The sequence below is a fragment of the Triticum urartu genome, chromosome 7 (assembly GCF_003073215.2).
Source record: "Triticum urartu cultivar G1812 chromosome 7, Tu2.1, whole genome shotgun sequence".
Lineage (NCBI taxonomy): Eukaryota > Viridiplantae > Streptophyta > Magnoliopsida > Poales > Poaceae > Triticum > Triticum urartu.
The window spans coordinates 446,019,010-446,037,423 of record NC_053028.1 but is presented as its reverse complement, the minus strand read 5'-3'; the positions used below and the strand labels follow the sequence as shown (position 1 = coordinate 446,037,423).

The window sequence follows — 18,414 nt, the reverse complement described above, 5'->3', positions numbered from 1 at the left end:
TTGGAATTGAGGGACTATTCCCGCTTTTATACATTCAAAGAAAAATCAAACATACACTAAAGCTCTCTTTTTGTATGTGTGTGTGGAAAACGAGGCGGACACAGAGATAGCGAGAGATCTATCCCAACACCTCTTCCCAAACACACAAAAAACTATCCCAACACGTTAATACCTAAACTTGAAAACCGAACACGAAATAGATTTTATGAGATTTGCTTTCGGGTTTAGTCTCAGTCTCAGTCTCAGTCTCAGTCTCAGTTTTGTTTTATAGTCCCCTTTCCCCTTTTTTTGCGGGAAAATCCTTTTTTTCCTTGCAAGGTGACAACATTTTAATATTTTGGTATGGCTCAAGTTTCTATTATCTTATATTTTTATACTATATTATACTACCTGTTGCAGGGTGAGTAGATGAACAAAATCAATTGGGAAGTCCAAAAAATCAATAAAATCAGTTGGTATGTTTGCAAATCCCAAGATATAAATAATATCCACTAGACCGATCCGACCCACCAGACAAATCCGAATGCTTCGACCTCGAAGCCGTCTTTGATGTCTGCATGTTGTTGTCCCTATCAGTGAGTGCGGCCTGACCAAGTTCCTTTTCTAGCTGTCCATGTCTGCATTTTTGGATTAAGACGAAAGATAACCATATAATATATGAAAGGAAGGGCCTATGGACAAGAATGTAAAACCAAAATTGGTTGGACGACCCAAACAATTGTAAGATTCATGCTTCTTCTTCTCTTTTGCATTTAAACCCCTAGCTTCAGTCATTTTATCATTGGGCAATCATGTTTGTATGCAGATAGCACCCTTCCCTATTTCCTCTTTTCCCTTTGGTCGTAACAACAAAGCACGGATCAATGCATGATTGACATGAAGATTTTCTATTTCTTCCTTCATAACTATATGATTGAACGTAAAGTTCATGCTTCACATGCGACCAAATTTTAGCATCATGTATATTGGAAAGCAAACTTCATGAACATCTCCTGATTTTTCTTTAACCATAAAGTAAAACGGATGAAGAAAGCACACAATTAGACCATGAATTGTAATTTCCCAACATTCATACTCAAATAAAAGGAGTATTTTGGTGCGGTAACTGAATCTCATACGTAGTAAAAAGTGAAAGATGCATGTTGATCCGCAAAAGAAGGGTGAAAGATGCATGCTCGTGTGTTTACCATGGACAAATTGATTTCTCATGAGTGAACACAACTTTGGAATTTTTTAAGATATAAAACCGATCGGGATCGAGTATGAACAGACCATGAAGATGAATAATTGGCTCAAGCATGTCGGGAAGGCAGCTACCATGGACATGAAAAAAAGCACGTCTGCCATGGACCAAAAGAGGAATCAAGAACACTAGTAATAAATCAGCTCCAAGATGAAAAGAAAACATGAACAAACTTGGGGGGAAAACTCAGCGAGCTCAAGCATGGATGGCGTGGACGGCTGGTGGATGGTGGAGGGTGGAGAGTCGGTGACACTTCTCATCGGGGAAGATCTGGCATCGCTTGTGGTGGAGAAACGATGGCGTCTTGGACGGAGCCCGACAGTGGCTCTTGGCGGGGCGGTGTGGGAAAATAGAGGGAGAGTAGAGACAGGGAGGAGGAAAGAACAAGGTCTATGGGTTCGTCAAGGGTGTGGCAGGACAAGTGTGTATGCCAGGGACTTGTGCCTCAAATTAGAATAGCTGCAGGGTGTAAGTGCAAGAAGATTGAAACGAATCCTTGACGTGAGAGAACTACCTCGGTCGCCACTCTCTCCTGCAGAAGAAAAACAGCATGAAATGTGAGGAGCAGTGAGCGGACTCTACCAGCTCCCGTCGGCATTCGACAGTCTAGGGAGCACATCACCACACACTAGGGCGGAAAGACATGAACTCCACTCATCAATGCTTTCACATGTGTCACTCCCACCCACACCGGTGGCCGACAGCAAATTAGAGTAGGCATTAAAACAAAGTAGGCATCTTTTCTCGTTTTGAAATAACAAAGCGGGAATCTCAATCTCGTGGGCATCAATAACTTTGTTGTGTTGTAGCACTGGCACAGGCTGGGCGGCCCGCAGAATATAGACGGGACATTTGCCGCTCCCAAGAGCCGTTTGCCATTACCGCCGGTGGCTCGGCTCTCCGGTTATCCAAGAGCACAAAGCAGGCATGAGCATGGTCCTAACCCGAGCACGAATGCGAACGCGAGCCGCATCAGGTACTACTACAATGAGACGTTTTCGTTGTGTCGCTGTCGCATGCGCATCGTCCAACTCGCTAACATTCATTAGTCACCACTATGCTGCGCTGAGCTCGAGCTCGAGCTTAACGTCAATCTCAAAGACTAGCTTGGAGTCGGCTCGAGCTCGGCTCGAGCCTAGAAACGTTCACTGGAACTCCGCAGTGGTTGACAGCGTACGCCTGAGTTAGAGTATATATGTGCAGCTGAAGCATTTGCTCTTGGGTAGCTACCCCTCCTCCTTCCTCTAGGTACCACCATGGCAACTCGTCGCCTGCAAAGCTCTCCCGCTGCCGTAGCTGCTCGAGCCCTTGCTTCCCTCGCGCCTCCTCCTCCTCCTCCTCACGCCTCCACCCGGCGGCCTCCTTCAGGTCGTGCTGCCGTTGGTCATGGCATCTCTCCTATACCTCGCTACACCGGAGGTGGGCGAGGAGGCGGAGGCGTATGCAGCCTCGCCAGCGGGGAGTGCCCCCGTAGCTGAAAGGTGAGCATCCGAACGCACTGATTATTTGTTTGTAAACACTCTCTGTACATGTTTAAAGTTTTGTTGGCCCCTTCCTAGATTCATGCTCAAAAGCTCCGCCCCTGCTACCAAAGGAACAGCCGGCGTGCTCTTCAGGCCGTCAGGCGGAGGCGTTGTCATCCACGCTATGAACGTTAGCGTTGCAGCTGTACCTAGCTTCAGCAGAGAGAACCTCCATAGCTTCTTCAACAATCAACGCCAGCTAACAACCATAGCCACCAGCTACAGCTCCAGGCAACGAGAGAGACGAAGGGTAGCAACTTAACAAGCACCTGCCAGTTCGGTTCATGGCAGCCCCGGAGGGTACGTAGTTCCATCAGGCGATGCACAGGTAAATTATTTTTTTGAAAATATTTTCAAACTGAGTTTTGTTTCGAAAATTAGTTTTTTTAGTCGAATTTCGAAAATTATTTTTTTTGAGAGACTTTCGAAAATTAGTTCGACCGGGCTGCAGCGCCGGCCTTTCTAATGGGCCTACGGCCTGCTCTTCCTGAAGACTCCTCCTGCTCGTTTTTCGGGTGCTTCCGACCGGGCTGCAGTACCGGCATTTCCAATGGGCTTACTGCCTGTTCAGGCGGGCTACAATGCTCGCTTTTACCATGGGCCTGCTCTGCCTGCAGGCAACAACATTATTTTTTTTTTGAGAAACAACATCGTTCTTTTGGCCCTCCTTCTGCTCGTTTTCGGTGACTTCTCGTTCTGGAACAACTCTTTTCTTCTTCTTTTCGTGGAACAACACAGGCCTCCGGCCCAGCATTACCTCCCCCCAAACCCGTATCAGAAAGCAATCTAGGAAAAAAACATACATCATCATGTGCATGAAACGTGAGATCATCTCCCAAATCCTAGAAAAACAAAGTAATGTCGACGACTCTACAGTCAACAAAGAGATCGGGCGCCACGACCCGGGCGACCTGGGGCCTGGCTACGCCACTGAAATGTGGGATCATCCCAAATCCTAAAAAAATAAGACACACACGCGCACGCACACACCCACACCCCACACCGCGTCTCGCAGAACCCTAGGAAGGGCTAGAACCATGGTGGCGTCGGCGACACGCGTTGCGGCGAAGCAGGCGGAGGAAGCGCTGCAGGCCGGGGAGGCAGGTGGCGCGGCGGGGGACTGGCAGGAGAGGCGGGCGGAGGAAGCGGTGAAGGCAGGAGGGGCAGGCGGCGGCCAGTCGCCGGTATAACCCTAGACCTGATTTGTTCTTAAGGGCTTTTGGTTTGGTTGCTAGATCCGAGAATCCTTTTTTTCTTTTTTGCGGGAAAGATCCGAGAATCGTTAGGTCCCATGCCGTGGCTTGATGTTATATGGTGTGAATTTCTGGGAGGAGGAGGGGAATGGATGAAGAGGGAGGCGGACAGAGGGAGGGGATATTGTGGGGTCATTCAGTAACGAATTTCCGTTGTGTTTGATTTGCTGAGTGGTCTCTATGTGTCCACTTCATCCAATATGGCCAAACGCCCAAAAACACCGACAGGTTTAATGTGTCTCATCTAGAGAGATAATGAAGGGGTTAGAACTAGCAGGTTTTGTAGTTTCGGGGGTCGAAATATTTGCATTGTAGTTTAAGCAAAAATTGGTGCTTTTATGTTGCATTTTGTACCCGTCACACCCATCAGCTCTCAGTCTCCAGGTGCTGCATTGGTTGGGTATGGTTAAGGTTGCGGATCACTGCTGAGCGATGCGTAAACTCTATTGGGCTACCCTTGCTCAACAAACAACAATGCGTCCATCTGGTGAAGAACTCATGGAACATCAATGCCACTTACTAGCCTATTCTCTTGAATTACCCTGTGCGCTAATTTCCGTTGTCTCCAGCAATTTCTCTCTATAGGTGTGCCTTCTAGAATATCACCTGGCTAGCCACCTGAATAAACCATGATATAAAACTAAAGAATGGTTGAAGCCTTTTCTGTTCTTTCTGAAACACTTGTTTTTTCACCTAACTCACCGATGATTTAACTTGGTGGTGTCTTTTGTGATAAATCCTTGCTGCACTGCATATTTTTGGAGAAGTCTGAGTTGGCTCCTAGTGCAGCAAGGTTACCAATCTTTTGCCAGAAAGAATTTGTGATTAACTGTACATTTTTCAGGCTGATGCATACTTCTACCCTGTGCGAGCTACCAAGAAGGTGTCTCACACTTCTGCTATAACCATAGATATTAGTAGCAAGGTAATTGACATTTCAAAATTACTTTGGCACAAAGTATCTGTCAATCTAAGGCACATCAGATGTTCACATCTTGGTATGCACTATTGCTAATGCACCTAGAAATCATAAATATCGATATCTTGTTTGCATATATGTTCTCCACTTAAATCATTTGGTGGTTGAGGCAATGCCTACTACTTTATCACTGTCCTACGTCTTTGTAACCAAACAGCTATAATGGCTTAACAAGTAAAGAGCGAACAACATGTTCATGCATTAGAGATTTTGCTATTTCAATAAAGATTTTATTTTGCTATTTCAGAGATCTTCACACATTGTTGATGTTGTGGCTTTTGTTTCCATGCAGAACAAGAGTGGACCTTGGAAATCTCCGCCGCCTTCACCAATTGACATTAAGATGTGATGAAGGGGATTGTGAACATATGTAAATATATTATACTAAAATGTGACTTGAGCTCTGTCGGTTTTAAGGGACGGATTTTTGAACATAATTTATTGTAAACACTTAGACTAAGACGTGACTTGAGATCTGTCGGTTTTGGGGGAAGACATACTAAACATACTTTATCATAAATAAATGTAGGGACCCGTTAATTCACAGTTTCTTTTTCATTGGGTATAATATTGTTACATGCTAAGACATACCTTGTGTTGAAGGAGGGCCATAAGCCCTGTTTCTTCTTTTCTTTTCCCCTTACCTCACCAGAGTTTTGCTTCGTCAAGGCGCATCTTCACTGCTTTTAACCTTACATCACATTCCAGCACATGATTTTCACCTATTGAATTATGAACGAAGACAAACAACAAAGGGTTTAAGCTTATGCTTTTGTGGGGTGGTGGGAAGTCAAGGTGGATGAAGCGCTTTGGATAAACTAGTCCTTCAGAGTGTGCCTGGGGCGAAAGCCTGATTCGAGGGCATGATCGGGTGAGATCCTCCTTTTAACATGAGGCAAAAGCTTTGCCCTTTTTATTAATTAAGAAGATTATTGCCTGGTTAATTACGGAAAAGGGCAAAACCAATACAACAATGATCAAACCCACTCGACAAATACTATGAAGGGCCATAACCACTCTCATCACAAAGCCAAAGCCTACTCGAAACTTGACACAACAGGGCCACACCCACTCTCATCCATAGTATGACGAACATCACATAAACATGCCAACCAAGCATACACAAATCAACGGTGACTTGCTCCACCAAACTAGCTGACCTCCCACCATTGCCGAAGAGAAGTCGTGACTGCTATGGGAGAGCAGAATGCGACGCCCCCCGCCCCCTGGCGCAACGATGAAGATGGAACTACTCCACAACAGTCTACAGCAAATACAATGCTCGACACGTCAAAGACCAACGTCGAGAGCAACCTCGCCGCCACGCGACACAAGGCCCACATACTCGATGACCCCGCATTCTCGAGGCCGCCGCCCCGACTTCCATCTGCTCTGCCACACCCTGCATGGTCCGCCAACATCACCTTCTGGGTTGCCGCCTCGACATCCATCCGCTCTGCCACATCCTACATGGTCCACACACACAGCCTTCCAAGGTCGTCACCACGATATGACGCCACTTTCTCTTGAATCACAACGCCGCACAACCTAGTGACCCAAAGCCCAAGCTGCTTAGGGCAACCACCTGCAGACCACGATGCATCACGAAATTCGGGTCTGCGCATGTGTCCACGACATACTAAAATTTCTGATTGGAAGACCTACCATTTCTTTCATTAGACAAGCGCCACCAAATCAGCATCATGACCACACACCACTTCCCGCACCTTCATTCTTGCATTAAGAACTATCTTGCCACCAAGTATGAAATCCAAATGTTGAGGCAACACGCATCGGCGTTCCACCAAGGTTCGGTAGTGTGCAACACCTCTGTTGAACAACTGCAATTTGTGGACTAAAATCACAGTTTTGACCTTTATTGACAAGATTAGCATGAAATGATGCTAGTTTGAAAGTATTTCACGATTTGACCTCTACCCTACCATCACACATTGCGGTGGTAGGTGAAACACGCTACCACCATAGTCAAGAACGGCAGCCTTGAGTCCACGGTTGTTGAATACATTTTTTTCGGGGAAGTGTTGCCTTTTATTGCTTAGTTCATGACAACTCTATCATGATGATGTAACGAATATAATCCGGAGAAACATGAAACCATGTTTGACAAACTGAAAGCACATGCACTCCCTTGGTGGTTTTGATAATTCATGTCAACATGCATGTTGTTGAACTAATATTTCCCTTGAGTATATTTCAAGAAAAGTTCAAGATAGGCAAACCTTTGGAATGTGAAAGTGGACCCCTCAAATGCTAAGGACAAATGTTGGCAAAGCCTTAATAGATCACATTGAGTTCATAGGAAAGGCAATTCTATTAATAGGGGATGAGGTTATGATGATGGTCTAACTGCTCAAGTGCTTAGGGATATTGCTCCAAAAGTCTCAAACATTTTCCCACATTCCACCATGTCCTAAACCCTAAGTTCATCTCGCTCCCACCAAAATACATACATCCGGACTCGCCGAGATACACTTGACATAGCCATTACCCAAACCCTAGCAACTCGGTCCCACCGAAGAGCATTGGTCAACCATCTGTTCCCAACTGAAATTCAATCAGAATTTCCGACCAATTTTGGTCGGTGACACGGAAAAGTGGAAAGAGGTTAGGTCACCACGACATGGTCACACCGAGATGTTTCATCCGGTCTCATCGGAAAGCCTAAAGTTCAAACCTTTTGTATAGGTCGGTCTCATCGAGTGGTTTCACCCAGTCCCATGGAACTATGCATATAAAGGTGTATAATGGTTGGATTTTTGGTGCTGCCTATATATACCCCCACCCATTCCACCAACTCTCAGAGAGCAACCTTAGCGAAGCGTACACTTCCAATATCCATTTTTTCAGAGAGAGCTCCATATCCTTATGTTGATATCAATGGGATTCCACTCCAACCATAGAACTTTGATCTCTAGCCATCTCTAGGGTGTTGATCATGGTTGGGATGCCTGGGAAAGGGGCACCTTAGTTTGGCGCACCGCGCTAGTATTGTGCACCACCACAACTGCACTATATATGGCTACGGTGGTGAGTATGTGGCTAGGGCCGAGTTTCATTGTCTGTAGCATGGTGGAGGGATTTGGATGGACGTCCAGTTAGCCAAAGATGACATAGGGATGTGATGACCCACAAGTATAGGGGATCAATCATAGTCCTTTCGATAAGTAAGAGTGTTGAACCTAATGAGGAGCAGAAGGAATCAATAAGCGGTTTTAAGCCAGGTATTCTCTGCAAGTGTTGTAAAGTAGTTGTGACAGATAATTTGATAGCAAGATAATTGGTAGCAAGTAAAAAGTAACCAAAGTAAAAATGGTGGTAAGGTGTTGTTCTTACTTAAACAAACAACCTCCTTATGAGTACCCCCAATTCTGAAGAAAAATAACGAATTTGAATAAATTTGATGCATATTTAAAAAGCAGATGATATTCATTCATACTTGGAGAAGTTTTACATAAAACCAGATGCTTTTCATCTAAACTGGAGCAAACTCCTTATATTTTGACACACTTGGACTTAACCATACTCTAAACCTAGTCTAAATGATCGTGAGCGCCCGTTCCCCGTGTCCGGTAGGCCATGAGCCCAGGGACCTGAAGCTCCACCTCCACAGCATGCAAGCGGCTAATCGACTGATGATTTAAGCCCGACAAGCTTGGCTTCAGTGGGAGTGAAAGAGCGATGGCCTTCCTGGGACGCTAGCGCCATTGACCTCCCATACTCTACTATTCCTCATTGCTGGCAGCACCCGCAGACGTGCCGACTTCTTGATCTTGACGGTGGGGCACAGGCAGGGCAGAGCTAGCGACATCGTACTCGTCCTCGCTCTTGCTATAGACTTCATCCGTCGCCTCGGTGATCTCCTTGAAGGCGGCTTCTAACTCCGCCTAATGGAGGAAGTACCGCCAACGGTCGCAGCTAATGTCGAGAGCGGAGCGATGGGAGTTGACCAGCGCCTCTTGCTTGACCACTGATGTCTACTAGAACTACATCGGTATTTCCCCAGAGAGGAACGGATGATGCAGCACGGCTACGGTAGGTATTTCCCTCAGTGATGAGACCAAGGTTATCGAACCAATAGGCGAACCACGCAACACTACATGAACGGCACCTGCACACAAATAACAAATACTCACAACCCGACATATTAAAGGGGTTGTCAATCCCTTTCGGGTAACGGCGACAGAAATTTTCAAGTAGACGGGATAAAAATTATAGTAGATTGATAAATGCAAATAAAAGCAAATAAAATTCAGCGAGGCATTTTGGGGTTTTTGGATTAATAGATTTGAAAATAAAAATAGATCATGAAGGCAAATATAACAAAGAAGAGACCCGGGGCCGTAGGTTTCACTAGTGGCTTCTCTCGAGAAAAATGGCAAACGGTGGGTAAAGAAATTACTGTTGGACAATTGATAGAACTTCAAATAATCATGAAGATATCCAGGCAATGATCATTATATAGGCATCACGTCCAAGATTAGTAGACCGACTCCTGCCTACATCTACTACTATTACTCCACACATCGACCGCTATCCAGCTTGCATCTAGTGCATTAAGTTCATGGAAAAACGGAGTAATGCAATAAGAACGATGACATGATGTAGACAAGATCTATTTATTTAGAAATATACCCCATTTTGTTATCCTTAATAGCAACGATACATACGTGTCGGTTCCCCTTCTGTCACTAGGATCAAGCACCGTAAGATCGAACCCATCACAAAGCACCTCTTCCAATTGCAAGATAAATAAATCAAGTTGGCCAAACAAAACCCAAATATCGGAGAAGAAATACAAGGCTATAAGCAATCATGCATATAAGAGATCAAAGAAGACTCAAATAACTTTCATGGATAAAAAGAGATAGACCTGATCATAAACTCAAAGTTCATCGGATCCCAACAAACACACCGCAAAAGAATTACATCATATGGATATCCAAGATACCATTGTATTGAGAATCAAACGAGAGAGAGGAAGCCATCTAGCTACTAACTACGGACCCGAAGGTCTACAAAAGACTTCTCACGCATCATCGGAGAGGTACCAATGGACATGATGAACCCCTCCGAGATGGTGTCTAGAGTGGATCTGGTGTTTCTGGAACTTGCGGTGGCTGGAATTGATTTTCGTTGACTCCCCTAGGGTTTCTGGAATATTGCGGTATTTATAGAGTAAAGAGGCGGTACGGGGGGCACCCGAGGTGGGCACAACCCACCAGGGCACTTCTCCGGCCCATTGGATGTCTTCTGGTCCAAAACATCAACAAAAAGTTTCGCTGCATTTGGACTCCGTTTGATATTGATTTCCTGCGATGTAAAAAAACATGCAAAAAACAACAACTGACACTTGGCACTATGTCAATAGGTTAGTACCGAAAAATGATATAAAATGCCAAAAATGATTATAAAACATCCAAGAATGATAATATAACAACATGGAACAATAAAAAATTATAGATACGTTGGAGACGTATCAGCATCCCCAAGCTTAATTCCTGCTCGTCCTTGAGTAGGTAAATGATAAAAACAGAATTTTTGATGTGGAATGCTGCCTAACATATCATCTCATTTTCTTTTCTTTATAGCATGGACATTTGAACTTTTATATGGTTCAAAGCAATATTCTAGTTTTCATATGAGACTTAAATACTCAAGCATATCAACAAGCAATCATGCCTTTCAAAATAGCAACGCTAAAATAAGTTATCCCTAGCCCATTGATAACCCACAAGTACAGGGGATCGCAACAGTTTTCGAGGGTAGAGTATTCAACCCAAATTTATTGATTCGACACAAGGGGAGCCAAAGAATATTCTCAAGTATCAGCAGTTGAGTTGTCAATTCAACCACACCTAAAAGACTTAATATCTGCAGCAAAGTACTTAGTAGCAAAGTAGTATGAAAGTAACGATAACCTGTAAGTGCATCTAGTGCCACCCCTAGTTGGTTTTGGAGTATTGACGACAAACCTAGTTGAGGGACTAATGTGTTTGTGAGAATTGCAGGATAACACAGGTAGAAGTCCCTCATTGATTCGGTTTTCTACCAGAGATGACCCCTAAAAATGTATGAAGACATTGATGTCAAAGGTGGTATATGAAGATATTCACATTGAAGACTATGAACAAGAGAAGACATCGCATGAAGCCTATGGAGCTCGAAGACTTAGATCTTTCGTAGTTCTTTTTCTTCTTTGTTGAGTCATAGGAACCACCGTACTGTTAAGTGGGGTCCAAGAGAACCAGTCAGAATGACTGAAGTGATGCTTAACCAAAACCTATGTCTTCGAGTGAAGACTATGAGAGCGAATCTTGTCCAGAGTCGGACAAGTCAGCTTTGCTTGTAGCCCAAGTAAAGTTGCCGTGTGAGTTTGAAATCTGACCGTTGGAACACGTGTCAGTTCCTTAGTGACCCAGGGTCATTTCGGACAAATCAGGTCGGGTTGCCTAGTGGCTATAAATAGCCCACCCCCTACAACCATAAACGGTTGGCTGCTCAGAGTTAGAGTTACGGCTTTTGTCGTTTGAGAGCAACCCACCTCGAAGCCTTTGAGAGAGAATTCCTTGCGAGGATAAAGCCCTAACCACCCAGAGCCAAAGAGTGTTAGGCATCACTTAAGTCTTCTTGTCTGTGTGATCTGAAGACTTATTACACTTGAGGACTGTGAATCCTCCAGCCGGTTAGGCGTCGCGTTCTGAGCATCCAAGAGACATTGTGGATCGCCGGTGAACGAAGTCTGTGAAGGTTTGGGAGTCTACCTTGAAGACTTACCAGAGTGATTGGGCGAGGTCTGTGTGACCTTAGCTCAAGGGGAATACGGTGAGGACTGGGTGTCCTGAGCTGCGTGTTCAGGACTGTGTGTCCTCAGGTTTAAATACCTAGCCGCCCTAACCAGACGTACAGTTGTCACAGCAACTGGAACTGGTCCAACAAATCATTGTCTTCAACGAGTCACTGGTTTCATCCTTCCCTTCCCTTTACTTACTGTTGGTCCTTGTGAAGTCATTGTATGATTGCACTATCTTTTGTCTTCACTGAGTGACTGCGTGTTCTGTTTGGCTTCTTAATATCTTCCTACCTGATCCTTACTACCTAGCTGCTATTAGTCATTGTGCTTTCACTTCATTGAATACATGACTATGGTTGTTACCTAGTGTAGTCTACCTTCCGCTGCATGGTAATAGGTTTATTTCTATCGTTTGTCTTCGAAACTTCCACGTTTTGAAGACTTTCATAAAAATCGCCTATTCACCCCTCTAGTCGATATAACGCACTTTCAATTGGTATCAGAGCAAGGTACTCCCTTGTTCTGTGTGATTCGGTTTAACCACCTGGAGTTTTAGCTATGTCGACTGCAGGGATAATTAAAGTCTCCGCTGCGTGCCCCGTCTTCGATGGAACTGAATATCCCTACTGGAAGAATAAGATGCGCATGCATCTTGAAGCCATTGATGTCGACCTATGGTATGTCGTCAAGAACGGCGTTCCCAAGGCTGGAGAAGGTGTCACTGCTGCTGATGTCAAGAAGTTCGTTCAACTGGACTCTACTGCCAAGAATATCATCTGTGGTCATCTGACCAAAGGACAGTATGGCTGTGAGTGCTTTGGAAACATCTAGAGTCTGGGACTGGCTCTCCAAGGTCAACGAAGGCGTCTCAACCCAGAGAGATCAGAGAATCAGTGTCCTTCGCAACCTCTTCAACCGCTTCAAGCGAAATGACAATGAGAATGTCCAGCTCACGTTTGATCGACTCACTGACATCACAAATGAGCTTCAAGCCCTCGGCGCTACTGAGATCACCAAGCATGAAGTCGTCAAGACACTCCTGAGATCACTTGACAGTTCGTTTGACACCCTAGCCCTGATGATTCAAGAACGTCCTGATTTCAAGACACTCGATCCGTCTGACATACTTGAGAGGCTCAACACACATGAGTTTCAGCTTTCTGAGAAAAGAGATATCTACGGTCCAAACTATGGGCGAACTCGTGCCTTGAAGGCAAAAGCTGTCTCCTCATCTGAAGAAGAATCTGACAGCAGTTCTGATGACCCTGAAGACATTGGAAAGGAACTTGCTATGCTTGTGAAGAAGTTCCAAAAATTCACCAAGAAGAAAGGCTTCAGAAAGTCTTCACGATCAAGCTCAAGGAATGATGAAGCTTCTGCTCATGACTACAAGAAGAAAACATGCCACAAGTGCAAGAAAACTGGCCACTTCATCTCTGAGTGTCCGCAGTGGGACAATGAGAACAAAAAGAAGAAGAAGAGCAAGGAATATGACTCTGACGACAAGAAGAAGAAGAAATACTCAAAGTCTTCTTCCAAGTCTTCCTCAAAGTCTTCATCACACAAGAAGAGCTCATCTGGCAAGGCACGTGCGTTTGTTGGCAAGGAAATGGATTCAGAGGAGGAGTCCGCTTCTGAGGAGGCGGAGGTGGAGTCTGAGGAGGAGTCCGATTCTGGCGTTGCAAGTCTGGCTACAGCATACATTGCCAAGTCCATCTTCAACACTGAAGACAATGACTTCATCACCGACACCGATGCAAATGACAAGGACTACTCCGCTCCTACCTACTGCTTCATGGCACGCGGTGCCAAGGTAAACACACGCACTACTCACTATCAAACATCTAGTGAAGATGACTCTGATTGTGGTTCAAAACCCAGCTACAAAACACTTGCTAAAATTGCAACTGAACAACAGAAAGCTATGGAACATATTCAAAAACTGTTAGACAAAAGCGATGATCTGTTAGGCGCTGAAATGACTCGTTCTGAGTCCTTAATTGAAGACATAAAAAATCTTCACGTTAAGTATGAGGAACTTGAAAGTCGTCATGAAACGCTCTCAACAACTCATGAAAAGCTTTCCTATGATTATCTTCAAAGGAAGCAAGATCTTGAGAAATTGAGAGCGGCTCATGAAGATCTTCAAAAGGAAAACGAGTCACTTCGCGCCGAACAGATCAGTTCCGCTCAGGAAGGATTTGAACCACCATGTCTTAAATGCATTGAGCGTGATAATGCTACTTCTGTTGCTGAATGTTCTACTGCTGCTACTGTTGCAATATCTTCAACTGTTGATGTGGGAACTAACCCCTCTGCTGAGGATACCACTGCTATTGCTGATGAGAATGCTAGGTTGAAGACATTGCTTGAAACAGGGATGTACAAAAGTCTTAAAGGGCATCAGACACTATGTGATGTCCTCAAAAGGCAGATTCTGAACCAAAACCCGAGGAAAGAGGGTGTTGGGTTCATAAGGAAAATGAATGCTAATGGCTCTTACTGGAAACCTGAGCAGTACCCCAAAACCACATGGGTTGCTGCAAAGGAACCTTCAGCAGATCCATCCAATCTATCTGGCTTCACTTGTGCTAACCCCATTGTCATTGATGAATCCTTTGATGCAAACTATAAACTGTTTAAGAATCAGAATGGTGAAGTGTTTGCCAGGTATATTGGTACTAACTGCAGGAATGAGCCGCCTATGAAGAAGATCTGGGTGCCGAAAAAGTGTTTGGAAAATCTTCCTGTGAATGTCATCATGACACCACAGGTGAAGAAGACAAACCCCAGACCACAGGCTTCATACGGTCCAAAGGCTTCATACAAACAGAGGACTCACCTGAGTCGCACTAACGCAAATGCTTTGCAGGGAAACCATACTTAGGCCTATGAATATGAGCGCGGTTCATCGAGCCGCCATGTTCATAAGACCAAGAACTATTCTGCTTATTCTTATGAGTAGTATTGTCCGCCTGCAAGACTTTTTGCTAGGGCTCCAAAGCCAAAGTTCTCAGACGCTGCACTTAGACTTATCGCTTCTTGTAACACCCTCGATGCGACTATATCTCCCACGTGTCGAGGCACGACTTAGAGGTATAATTGCATTGAAGGCATATGTCACAAGTGAGGTAATCTTCACACAACCCGTGTAATATCATAAGGGAAAGAGATTACATAGTTGGCTTACAATCGCCACTTCACACAATTACATGAATAAACATTACATCAACCAAATACACTCATGGTCCGACTACGGAACCAAAATAAAAGAAGAACCCCAAATGCGACAAAGGTCCCGATCGACCCCAACTAGGCTCCACTACTGATCAACTAGAACGAAACAACACAAAGGGCAAGATCTTCATCGAGCTCCTCCTGAGCTTGGTTGCGTCATCTGCACGGACTCATCGGCACCTGCAAGCTGGTTTTGGAAGTATCTATGAGCCACAGGGACTCAGCAATCTCGCACCCTCGCGATCAAGACTATTTAAGCTTATGGGTAAGGTAAAGGTATGAGGTGGAGCTGCAGCAAGCGACTAGTGGCTAACATACGCAAATGAGAGCGAGAAGAGAAGGCAAAGCACGGTCGATAAAAGTATGATCAAGAAGTGATCCTGGACTACCTACGTCAAGCATAACTCCAACAACCGTGTTCACTTCCCGGACACCGCCGGAAAGAGACCATCACGGTTACACACGCGGTTGATTCATTTTAATTAAGGTCAACTTCAAGTTTTCTACAACCGGACGTTAACAAATTCCCATCTGCCCATAACCGCGGGCACGGCTTTCGAAAGTTCAAATCCCTGCAGGGGTGTCCCAACTTAGCCCATGACAAGCTCTCACGGTCAACGAAGGAATAGACCTCCACCCGAGACGTTTCGATCAGGCTCGGTATCCCGGTACAACAAGAAATTTCGACAGGGTAAAACTAAACCAGCAATACCGCCCGATGCGCCGACATCCTAATAGGAGCTGCACATATCTCGTTCTCAGGGCAACACCGGATGAGCGCTCCGTACAACTAAAACCAGCCCTCAAGTTTCCCTGAGGTGGCGCTGCAAAGGACTCTAGTTCGGACCAACACTTAGACAAGCACTGGCCCGGGGGGGTTAAAATAAAGATGACCCTCGGGATGCGCGACTCCCAAGGGAAAAAGGCTAGGTGGCAAATGGTAAAACCAATGTTGGGCATTGCTGGAAAAGCTTTACTTAAGGCGAACTGTCAAGGGGTTCCCATTATAGCCCAACCGCGTAAGGGACGCAAAATCCAGGAACATAACACCGATATGACGGAAACTAGGGCGGCAAGAGTGGAACAAAACACCAGGCATAAGGCCGAGCCTTCCACCCTTTACCAAGTATATAGATGCATTAATTAAATAAGATATATTGTGATATCCCAACAAGTAAAGTAAATGTTCCAACAAGGAACGGCCTCCAATCTTCACCTGCAACTAGCAACGCTATAAGAGGGGCTAAGCAAAGCGGTAACATAGCCAATCAACGGTTTGCTAGGACATGGTGGGTTAGAGGTTTGACATGGCAATTTGGGAGGCTGACAAGCAAATGGTAGGCATCGTAGCATTGGCATAGCAAAGAGCGAGCAAACTAGCATAGCAAAGATAGTAGTGATTTCGAGGGTATGATCATCTTGCCTGAAATCCCGCAAGGAAGAAGAACGAGTCCATGAAGAAGACAAACGGACGTAGTCGAACGGATCCTCACAACACGACGTTACCGGAACCAACCCGAAGAAGCAATCACCGGAAAAGAAGCACACAACATAGTAAACAACCAACACATCAACATGGCATGATGCACAAACGAGTATGATGCATGTCCGGTTTAAGTATGCATGGCATGGCAAGGCACAAGCAATCCTACAAATAAAATGGAGCTCAATATGCAACGAGTTGCATATTGACGAAACACCACGGTAAGTTATTTAGTTCGATCTTTTTTATGTACCCAACAATATTAAATGTTGTTAAGCATGGCAAGAGGGTGAAGCAAATGAAAACTACCTATCTAGGCAAATTTAAATGAGGCCGGAAACAACGAACAACAATTCCGGAAAATCCTCATATGCATAATTTAAGGTTTGGTACTGTTCTGCCCTAAACATAATTTTAGAGTTGTTAAACATGCAAGATGATGCCACCATGTTAAACTAGGCAAAATTCTACCCCATTTACATATAAAGTTTATTAAAATCGGAGTTACGGTTATTTAGTTATGAATTAAATCATTTTAGCATGGCATAGGAGCAAATTAATGCAAACAACATTTTTAAAATTTTAAACATGGATGAAAGTTGGATATTATTAATCTACACAAAATTCTGAGCAAGTTTCATATATAAATCATTTTAATCCGATGCACCATTTGTGAGTTATTAAATGCATGAACTAGGGGAACTATTCTGCAAAACTGCCAAACTCTGGATAATAGACAAATTCGCAGGACCCGAAGAAAAATACATATCGGGCTGAAACTGGAACAGGGCAGGCGCTGGGGCGGCTCACCCATGGGCCTGGCCCGGTCGGAGGGAGAGGCAGGCCAGCTGGGCTGGCGCGGTGCGGAGGAGGTGGCCCGGCTGGGCCTGGCGCTGCGGCCCACGCGGCTGGCGAAGGGAGCTGGGGAGGAGGCCGAGCGAGGCCGGCGCTGGAGATGGGCCCGGGAGCGCGGCCCGAAATGAAGAGGAAGGAGGCCGGCGAGCTGGGCCAGACTCGGGCGTGGCCCACGTGGAGGCGCGGCGCGGTCAACGCAGATGGATCGGGCTCCTCCCGATCTGGCGCAGGGAGCGATGACTCCGGTGAAGCCGTGGACGGCGGCGCGGTTCCGGCGAAGATGTGCTCCGGCGAGGGGAGGCCGGCCGTGAGCAGGAAGGGGCGGATCCCGGCGCGTGATGACCGGATCTGGTGACAGCGGCGCCGGACGGGGCTCCAAGTCGCAGGGCGGCGCGCTCCGGCGAAGGTTGCAGGCGAGGTCGCCGGCGGAGAGACGCTAGGCGGCGGAGGCGCGGATCGAGGGGCTCCTCCCCTCGACCGGCTACGGGAGCGAGGAGGCGTGGGGTGCCTGCGGGCAGCGGCGGAGATCCGGGCTCGCGCGGGCCCCGGATGGGCTCCGCGGGCCGGCGGCGAAGTGGGGCGACGCGGAAGCCGGCTGGGAGAGGTGGCGGCCGCGGGTTGGAGGAGAGCGGCGGCGGGGCTGAGGTGGCGCGCTCCGATTGGCTGGAGTGAGGTGGCGCGCGGGGGCGGACATGTCTGGTGCAGCGCGGACGCGTCCGGTGGCGCGGGGAGGAGTGGAACTAGGGTTTAGACTGCGAAATGATCCGAAATTTCGGGGAGGGGTGCTCTTTTATAGGTAGAGGGAGCTAGGAAGCTCCAAATGAGGTGCGGTTTTCGGCCACGCGATCGTGATCGAACGACCGAGATGATGGAGCAGAGTTAGGTGGGTTTTGGGTCAAAATGGAAGGGTGTTGGGCTGCAACACACACGAGGCCTTCTCGGTCCCTCGGTTAACCGTTGGAGTATCAAACGAAGTCCAAATGGTACGAAACTTGACAGGCGGTCTACCGGTAGTAAACCAAGGCCGCTT

The 18,414-nt window shown here is 46.1% G+C and overlaps 1 long non-coding RNA gene across 1 annotated transcript; it reads right to left on the bottom strand.

Annotated features, from left to right (window-relative positions):
- Positions 1-409: 409 nt before the first annotated feature.
- LOC125525630 lies at positions 410-1,892 on the bottom strand. The gene is made up of 2 exons (XR_007291375.1): positions 1,273-1,892; positions 410-617 (listed from the first exon to the last, which is right to left on the bottom strand). It is a non-coding gene; the product is annotated as an uncharacterized LOC125525630 (long non-coding RNA).
- Positions 1,893-18,414: the final 16,522 nt, after the last annotated feature.